Here is a 9,930-nt window from a genome sequence, read left to right on the forward strand (position 1 = left end):
GTATACCCTGTTTTACCGACCACGAAGATATCCCCCCTTTAAAAGTAGTTCCAACTTTTCCATAGGTGCAAAGGGCATAGAGGGCGCCAGGGGGCCGCGCCTCCCTTTCGAACAACGGCGGGAAAGATCTCCGTCGTTAATCAGTCGACCCGAATTAAAGCCTCGAGCCGCGTGAACGGGTCTTTATGGACCCTATCAGCAATTTTGCACAAAGTCCACCGTGTGGCTTAAGTGACCAAGACTGTTAGGTGGGTCGTGGGGTGCGGGAGAGAATAGGAGCACTTATAGACCAGAGCTTGGTAACTCTATAAGAGAAGCCAGTGCCAGTTGGTGGCAAATTTGCGGATGCGTGCAATTGCCGTCGTCTGTGTCCAAGTCGACTTGCGTTCGCGCACCTAAGCCGACCGACAGACCGACTGACCGATTGGTCGGTCTCGGACCATCCGACTGTCCGGTCTGCTGACCAATCGACGGAACGGCTCGACTTGGTACGGGCGCACTTTAATCGGCGACCTCGAGGGCCTTCCTAGGTCAGTGTTAATCGGCGTTACCGCAGAAACTTCCTCGAAGCGCCCTGTTTTACCGGCCGAGCCAAGAGCGAGATCCCTTGGAGAATAAGGCAACGGGGTTAAGGCAGGTTGTGACGTAAGGCAGGAAGGCGAGCCCAGCGAGTTCCTTTTAAGGAAACGAGGAATGGACTTGACCTGCCCACGTTTCGTGGACCACCTATGCACGTTGCAAAAGCTTCCCCAGGCATCCGAGATCTCCCTGGCGACGACGCCGATGGGCGCAAACTTGGAAATACTACGCCCTTTGTTTTAGGAAACACCTTAAGGGGATGTGAACGTGCCATCTGAAGAGTCAATCGTTCATGAGACTTTTCGAACCATGCCGATTCGTTTCTAACGTTACAAAGTGATTATGGAGACTATAAGGAAGGTCCTAGCACTCATGAAATTTCATTGTTTTGTAATAAATTTTGAAAATATCTATGGCCAAATTTTGTAAGCGAGGTCTTTTTAAATTAAATGGTGCTTTACTGGAAAATTTGTCATAATTAAATCGTAGCCCAAAGGGTTAAGCAAAGTACAAAGCAACTTTCTTTCAAATTAAATATTGCTTTATTGGAAAATTTTCCATTATTAAATCGTAGAACAAAGGATTAAGCAAAGTGCAGAGCGACTTCTCTCGTTGGAAATCCGTCCGCGTTTCTGGATGGACAAAGCACTGCGCAGAATCGATTCAACTCTAATGCAAGCCGTGTCGGGAAAGGCAGATAGGCTCGGTTTCCACAATTCCATTTGCATCGCAACAACGCGACCGGATTTTCGTTCCGTAAGGCCCGGAAGCGGCCGTTCGCTCGCGGAAATGGGCTACTCTTGTCGACCTCCTTCCGCGAGTCTTGGAGCGTGTAACTTTAATTGACACAAGAAACACTATCCCGCCTTGCCCACGACTACACTCGACCTGCAGGGGTCACACCGAGTTCCATACCCGTTCGATCGTATTCTCGTTTCATTCTTGCTGCAGAACCGAGTCGACACGTTGCGGTAGCCATCGACAGACGCATGACGGAAGGCCGTCCTAACGAAGAGCCAAGGTGACGTGAATTCCATTTGGTACTCTCTTCCTGGTTCACGAGACAATTAGGACGGATTTTCAAACGATTTCAATTCACAGGGAAAAATAAGAGCCTTAAGGTGATATGAAAGTGCGATATACACGTACTAAAAAGTCAACATATTTATAAAACTTTTCTCTAAACTGGGTGCACAGAATTATCGGAAACTCCATCACGTGATTATGGAAACTCTAAGGAAGAACTAGCTGCTCGTGAAATTATCTATTTTTCGAAAAAAACATTTTTCATTTCTCTCGAACAAGAACCGAAGAGAGATATTTTTCTTCGAAAAATGAAATCACCTTAACCCTCTATGGGCCGAATTTTTGTTTTAAGGTGATATGAAAGGGTCATTCTATATATCAAGACGCCAAAATAGTTGTAAAACTTTTCACAAAACTAGGTGAACATTCAATCATTTGAAACTTCAGCACGTGATTATGGAGGCCCTAAGGACGAACATGATGCTCGTGAAATTTTATTTTTCAAAGCCACGTTGCGGTAACCAATGACAGACGCATCACGTGGAATTCCATTTGGTACTCTCTTCCTGGTTCAAGAGACAATTAAAACGAATTCTCAAACGATTTCCATTCACAGGGAAAAATAAGAGCCTTAAGGTGATATGAAAGTGCGATATACACGTACCAAAAAGTCAACATATTTATAAAACTTTTCTCCAAACTGGGTGCACCGTATTATCTGAAACTTCAAGAACCGAAGAAAGATATTTTTCTTCGAAAAATGAAATCACCTTAAGGTGATATGAAAGGGTTATTCTATATATCATAGCGCCGAAATAGTTTTAAAACTTTTCACAAACATTCTTGTGGTTCATTCTGGTGGTAGTGCCTAATTGGCACGATATGGTGGTCGTCTTGAGGTCGAAATAAAGGATCAAAATGATGTAGAATTCCATTTGGTACTCTCTTTCTGGTTCACCCGATAATTAGAATGTATTTTTTAGGGAGAATTCCGTTTCGATACAGAGATGTATGGAATGGAGCCTCGTCAGCCTCCATACTGTGCAAGAATGGAGGCAACAACCGAGATCGATGATGATTGCAGATTTCTTAACCAACGCCGAATATTAATAACGACCTGGAACTAAGTAGATTTACAGCCAGCTTATTTATCGATATTGCAAATGTAGTACAGATTAAGAATCATAATTCCATGAGTTCTCGATAGACTTTGGGTTTTATTTTCATAGCAGAATCTAATGGACGCGATATGGACGTCGTAACGAAGAACCAAAGTGATGTAGAATTCTATTCGGCACGCTCTTCCTGGTTCAAACTCCAAGAGTGACGATGCTCGATAGAGATCTGCGATGGAGAATCCGACGTCGATAGATAGAAGAGGCAGAGGCCACCGATCTCTATATCGAGTACAGATGGGAGTAAAAATCGAAACCAAAGTTACGTACAAGAAAGTCCTTTATGAACGCGATTACAAACGCAGTAAAAAATGTATATCTAAAGCTAATACAATCCCACGCTTATTCGAACCTATTCCAAGACTACATTTTTCGGGGAAATTGACATGGCGTCACAAAATAAATAGCGGAAGTTGACAATACTCGTAGAATATTTTAGCAGGCTCTTCCTGGTCCAATTCTCATTAGATGTATGGAAAAATACGTCATGGGAGCATCTTCTTTCTTCGTTCCATCCATTCTGCCTAACCTAATATACACGAAGTCATTTTACCTACCATCCATGACGGTCGAAACTCACCTGAGAATGGCCCAAGGATCAAGTACTTTCCTCTTCGGGTTTCCTGGAATAATTTTGTAAGGAAGTATTATTTTCTTCCGACATAACCCTACCTGGCTTAATCTCCCGCCATGGAATATTTCCACCTCGTACGTTAGTTTACGATTAACGCCACTGTCGTTGACGATAACTCGTTGTTACAAGTCAAGGGGTTAAGTTCAATGGCGACGTTGCTTCGCAAAAAGACCGCGGAAGCGAATGGCTGATCGAGCGGTTTGCGCGCGAAGGTATTACGTTACGCAGACGAGTTGAGAGCCGGCACGTTAACGTTAATAGGGCAACTTCCCGGACACGACGAGTTTCCAGAGCAATCGTCAGCTGACAATGACATTGCGCCTATTCACCGGCCGATTTGCCACAAGCTACCGGGACGAGTGCAGGGCGACTAGTCGGGGCGTTTTCCAGCTACGATTTCGTTTCTCAAACGGTCATCCAGGGTTGCCAACTCTCCGGAACGGGTAAAAAGCTTCCAGAAGCTTCGCTATCAATTTTTCCTAGCTAGTGTTGCCAACCGTACTTTAATTACACTATTTGTACTATTACTTAGTCCTATGAAATTTTAGAACAATAATAATACGTTAATTGAACCATTATTTCAATAGATAACAAAACAGAGGCCGCGGACGACTTTGTTATTACCGATGAGTATTTTTATATGCATTCTTAGATTTGTTTGTAAGGCATTTATGCTTTGTCGAAATAGGGAATTATACTAAATCCTTCGATATTGATTTTCTATTCAATATTATTAATTGTTTCACGCGTTGAATTGCATTCCCTTTCCTTTTTAAATCCAGGCAAGATTTTTAATTCGAATGTTAGAATATATGAAGTTTTTAGTCTGTTCTATTATTTTTATCCGACTGTACTAGAGTGAACAGAACCGAAGCGGCAACACTGCTCCCCACCATGGTCAGAGTACAAATTATTATGAACTCTGAAAAAGGTAATCGTAAAAAGTAGAGTCATTAAGTGAGATTGATGATTGGTGTGATGTATTTTTGCAGGATTTTTAGATCTTCCAGAAACTGTAGCCCCAACATGGCCAACATGTTAATCATTATGAGCTGATAATCAGAAGGACTCGTTCTAAAAATTAGTGTCATTTAGTAATATCGATGTTAATATTACCCTTGTCTATGAGAAAACGTCCATTTTCGTACAAGATTTTTATCCCGTCATTCGTTTAGCCCCGTTTTGGAAATAGCATTGACAGGAAGAGAGACGTGGAGAGGAAATAAAATGGGCAGGTGACATGGTTAGATAACGTGCGTAAGAGATGACGAGTCCACGCGTGTAAACGCACACGAATAAAAGGGACATTACACGTCTATCGTGTACATGTGCCAATGTCGTAATACCAGTGACAAGACACGGGGCCTCGGGCCCCGTTGCTTTGCATCGCAACGAGCTGTTCGTGACGTAGGTTTCTCCGACTAAATTCCTACAACCAGTAAGACCTTGAACTGGGGTCAGTGGATACCCCAATGGCGTCCCTGGAAGGGAATCTTTGTGTGATAAAAAAAAATGAATAAAAACTCATTTGATAGATTTTAATTACCTAATGGGATCAAGAAACTTTCCGTTATCACGGAGGTAGGAAATCAGAAGTCGAGAGCTTCTCTATGGATGGAAAACAAAATGGCGTCACTGACGCTTACTTCCTAGATTCTTGTATAATTTGGTGTGGGTGCCAAAACTATGTGCTGGGAAGGAAACTAAGCAACTTGAAACGATAAAAACTCATTTAATAGATTTTAATTACCTAATGGGATCAAGAAACTTTCCGTTATCACGGAGGTAGGAAATCAGAAGTCGAGAGCTTCTCTGAGGATGGAAAACAAAATGGCGTCACTGATGGTTAGTTGTGCGTTTCTCGCATAATTTGGTGTGGGTGCCAAAACTATGTGCTGGGAAGGAAACTAAGGATCTTGAAACGATAAAAAAAGGCGACAAACACTTATTTACCAGATTTTAATACAATCAAGCAACATTCCGTTCACGCGAAGAAGGTGAATTAGAATTAACAACTTTCTTGAAAGGTGGAAGAGAAAATGGTCTTCGCGAAACCTAATCGTCTCATGCTTACAGAATAATTGTTATAGATATCCTATAAACCTGTAAATGAGATTTGTTAATCCCCGCAAGTTGTATAGAATGGAAACTGATTTAGCAGACTTTAACCAACGAGATCGAGCACCTTTCCGTTGGAGCGTAGGTGGAGGACCAATCTTTCGAAGAAGGGAAAGGAAGCGGCAATGATAATTCAGGGTTGTTTAGTTCTTCTCCAGTGGTTTGGCATAACCCCATAAATGTATATGTTACGCGCAACTACTGGGCTCACATGGACAAAGAAATGACTCCATTATTCCCCTCTAATTGAAAGTCGATAACAAGAATAAAGAAAGATAAACGATCAGAAGCTGAGCAATTCCCACGGTGGCGTTAGCGGTACTCGCAGTACAGTCCAGGAAGTGAGGTTAGGTGACATGGATCATTCGCCATTTTATAAATCACCTATACTATATATCCTATATATCCTATCCATACTACATCACCTATACTTATTATTACTTGCTGGGTGGGACTTGATTATGGCGAATAATCGAAACCATGAAGTAGCATAAAAATCTCCTACTTCCATAAACAAAGATAATCCCACATTCATTAGCCAAGTTAGTCAATAGCGACACTAGCGACTCTTGTGGGAAGATCCGACACTTTTAAATTCTTATAAATGGCCATCATTACGTATGAAAAATACGCGCGTGAGTATTACAGAACACTTATTAACCATCGACACACTTACTATTTAAAATCCTATAAATGTTAATAAATAAAAGCGAGAAATCTAATACCCCATCCGACTCATGTATTAAGCGCCGCCATATTGGATAATCGAGTTAGAAATTTTCCCGCAAGGGTCGTTAGTGTCACTTACAGGCAAAGAACCGTGGGATAAGAATTTTTCTGGAAGAAATAGCATAAAATGAGCTCCTTGTGCTATTTCAGAGCAGTCCAGGATGTGAGGTTAGATGAAATCGATCATCCGCTATATTGTAGGTCACCTGCGCGACGGCATTATTTTTATGTCCTGGGTGCGACTTGAGGGACCTTGGAGAATGATCGAAACTAACGGTGCACCTAATCTGCCTGCATAATCAGCAGTGATTACGCCTGAAATTGTCGGGAAGTATAGACGAGTGTCTGAAAGCGTGAGTCGACGGACAGTTATGTAGGATTAATCGATAGACGAGCGCCGAGTGAATTAACCAGATGTGGGCCTTCGCGAAGGCCTAGCTTATAGGTTAGGACGAACTGGAATGGGCAATTGCCTCTTACACCGAGCCTACCAAACCAGATCGGACAGTGACCGATGTCGCGACAGTGATCGGAGCTGGACATTCTGCTGACCCTGTCTGACTCGGTTTAAAAAGCGCGCCACCTTTCCCTAGAAAGTAACTCTTACATAACCTGCGCGCAACCGCCAGGTACCTCATCACGAATGTTCGCTTAAACCGAGCCACCGTTCACCATATACGTACTTATTGCAAAACTTAAGAACTAGGTAACCGAAATTTCTGCAACAATTCTCATCCTCCTCATGCAATGTAATGCATGCATTTTATTACATAATGCACTATATTCACGCATTTTACGCAATGCACACATTCATCATCATGTGTATCATGGAAGAGGATGCATCATGAAATAAAATGTATGATGAATACAGTGCATCATAGAATATAAGGCATGATGAATATAATGCATCATGGAATAAAAGGCATGATAAATATAGTTTTAGGCAAAGACCATTGTCTTCCTAATTTGGTAACAAAGTGCGATAATTACCCTCGATTTCTCGTGAAATTCTGTCCACGATTGAAACTAAAAAATGATTCTACTTCGTGGTGTCTAAATAATCTCAGATGTCGATACGCTTTTTATTTAAAATTTCACTGATATTGGTGAAAAAATGAAAAACATTATTTGAGCTTAAAGAAAGGAATCTTAAAATGTACTCTATGCATTATAAACGGAATTTCGTGTTAATATTAGTGGCCTATTAATAATGCTAATGTAGGCATTGATAAGGAAGTGCACGAAATCGAAAAAGTCCAATTTTGTAAGGATTCCTCTGCGAGCTGCGTAATTGCTTCATGTAGCTGCGGAACCACGTGCGACTAACCGTTTAATTAGAGCGGAAAGTGGTATGGACCCTTTGGATTAGAAGTGGCGTATTTCCGATTCACAGGACACGCGAATTGACGCGATTGTCTTCCAGGGCCACGTAAATGGCGGCGGAAGAATGCGGGAAAAGGTGAAGCTTTAATATGCATAAAAATAATATAACGCGCCAGAAAAATCGCAACAAATTTTTAAGAATCCGCCATGATCAATGTCTCTATTTAAAATCCTATAAATGTTAATATACAAAAACGGCAAGTTAATCGATCACCCTAGTACCACATCCAACTCATATTTTAAGCACCGCCATATTGGATAATCGAGTTACCAATTTTCCCGCCAAGATCGTTAGTATCACTATTTTCCATCGTAACGTTGTTCAAGAAACATTTATATGACAATCACAGAACATTTATCAATAACCTTATTATTTAAAATCCAGTAAATATTGATAAGTAAAAACGACAGGACCTGTGTGACGAAAAAGTCAAGCTTTAGTATGCACACGAAGTAATACAACGCATAAGAAAGAGTTGTGGAAAATTTGTAAGGAACCGCCATTTTGAAAACGTCCAATTATTACTCATTCTGTAGGGAGAAAAGTATCTCTTTATAAAGCTTTTCGACGCTTCCGAAGTAAGATTTCGTGACTCAGGCATTGCAACATTTCAAACAGGTTCCCATTCGGAGAAACGAATGCATTATCGCGTGCGATTGACGTCAAACTTTCATTCCAGGGTGAGACGGATCGGTTTTCCCGGCCTCTCGATAAATCCTCTACAGGAAGAGAAGGAAGATGCAGTGATAAATTACAGTCCCGTTTGTTAAATTAAACAAAATGCACACGCAGAAGATAAAGCCGGATCCGCCTGGATTTTTGTCGAGTTGGGATTATCGGGACGAAGAGTCGTACAAATAACGACGATCTTATCTGATAACAGGTCGTGATAACGTGGACAAAGTAGGTGAAACGTTTGCCATCACCCTGGTGGCAATGCACCGAGAAATCCAATTCAATTAATTTTCTCTACTGAGATAAAATAATGAGTGATTTTTTTTTCACGACAGCCATTATGTTACTCAATACGTCGTAATTAATAATTGTGCACCTCCGCATTAAATGTTCAGTCTAATTACCTTTTTTTCTTTTAATATAAAATTTCATCTTCTCGATGTGTCACGCCATCTTTGAAAAACAAAATCAGCTATATGTTTTGAATTTGGTAATATAATAAATAAATAGGCTATATTTAACACATAAGAATTAACAATTTCTTTAGGTATATATATATATATATAATTGTTGTACATCTCAAAATCAGATAGTTTGTTTGAAAACTTTGTTTTAATTACATTTTCTCTGCTTTGTCGGAGTGCTCAACTTTTCGCGTCATCTTTCCCCCATGAAATTCTCATTTCATACTTTTATTAATATTTGCCGTGACAATGGTATAAAAAAATATTAACATCGTTTTCGGTGATTTTGTCTAAGAAGAATTAATGACGGATGCGATGACTATTCCGGAAATAATAGAATTTGTCAAGGTTCCTCGGAGGTAAAAAAATCATTGATCAACCGCTAGTCGCAATTTTATCTTATCTCGTACACGATAAGCGAGGAATTCAGAGATAAAGTCCGATTAAAGGCGAAATAAGAAATTTAACAAGAAAAATGATAAAATGTTCCTAAAATTTGAAAAAGGAAAACGTTCAAAATTGCTTTAAACGGTAATTATACAGATTTCAATATGGCGGATGCTTAAAGCGATACCTCAATGGCGTCGAACCGTGAATAATTGCGGGGTACAAAAGACCCGGACATCCTCTTCTACTTTTTGAAGATTAGCTATTGTCAGATGTCGACAGCTATCGGTGATCAGTAGATATCTGCCATACCGACGTGCGACGTTACCGATCGTTGCTTCACGTAAGAGTCTACTGATAAAAACTCGACAGAGGAAATGCCGAATATCATCGACTTATCAACAGCCGTTTTGAAAAAACAACAAAAATCAGGGACACAAGTAGTCGAAGCCGCGAACGATAAACTTAACATTATCAGTGAAAGATATAACGCAAAAACTGAAAAAAAACGAAAATGGTGGCCCTCTGATTTCGTACGTTAGCTTTCACCGTTTTTTGCCCCCAAGGGCGGCGCAACGAATTTCTGGTAAGGGCTCGCGCAATCGCGATGGCTGTGCCATCTACCAGTTGCCGTTAGCGGCTCACGTATTCGTGATGGTAATACCATGCGGCAGTTGACGGTGGTGGCTTACCATTATGGCAAACTCCTAACTCATCTCTGCCAAATCAGAGATGAGTTGAGAGATTCACGGGAAGGAT

At 40.9% G+C, this 9,930-nt stretch overlaps 1 long non-coding RNA gene across 1 annotated transcript; it reads left to right on the forward strand.

Moving 5' to 3' along the window:
• The first annotated feature begins 1,397 nt into the window (after window positions 1-1,397).
• LOC111673963 lies at window positions 1,398-3,107 on the forward strand. The gene is made up of 2 exons (XR_002762186.1): window positions 1,398-1,700; window positions 2,589-3,107. It is a non-coding gene; the product is annotated as an uncharacterized LOC111673963 (long non-coding RNA).
• Window positions 3,108-9,930: the final 6,823 nt, after the last annotated feature.

The sequence above is a fragment of the Orussus abietinus genome, unplaced genomic scaffold, assembly GCF_000612105.2.
Source record: "Orussus abietinus isolate OABI.00-Male unplaced genomic scaffold, Oabi_2.0 scaffold288, whole genome shotgun sequence".
In the NCBI taxonomy this organism is placed as follows: Eukaryota; Metazoa; Arthropoda; class Insecta; order Hymenoptera; family Orussidae; genus Orussus; species Orussus abietinus.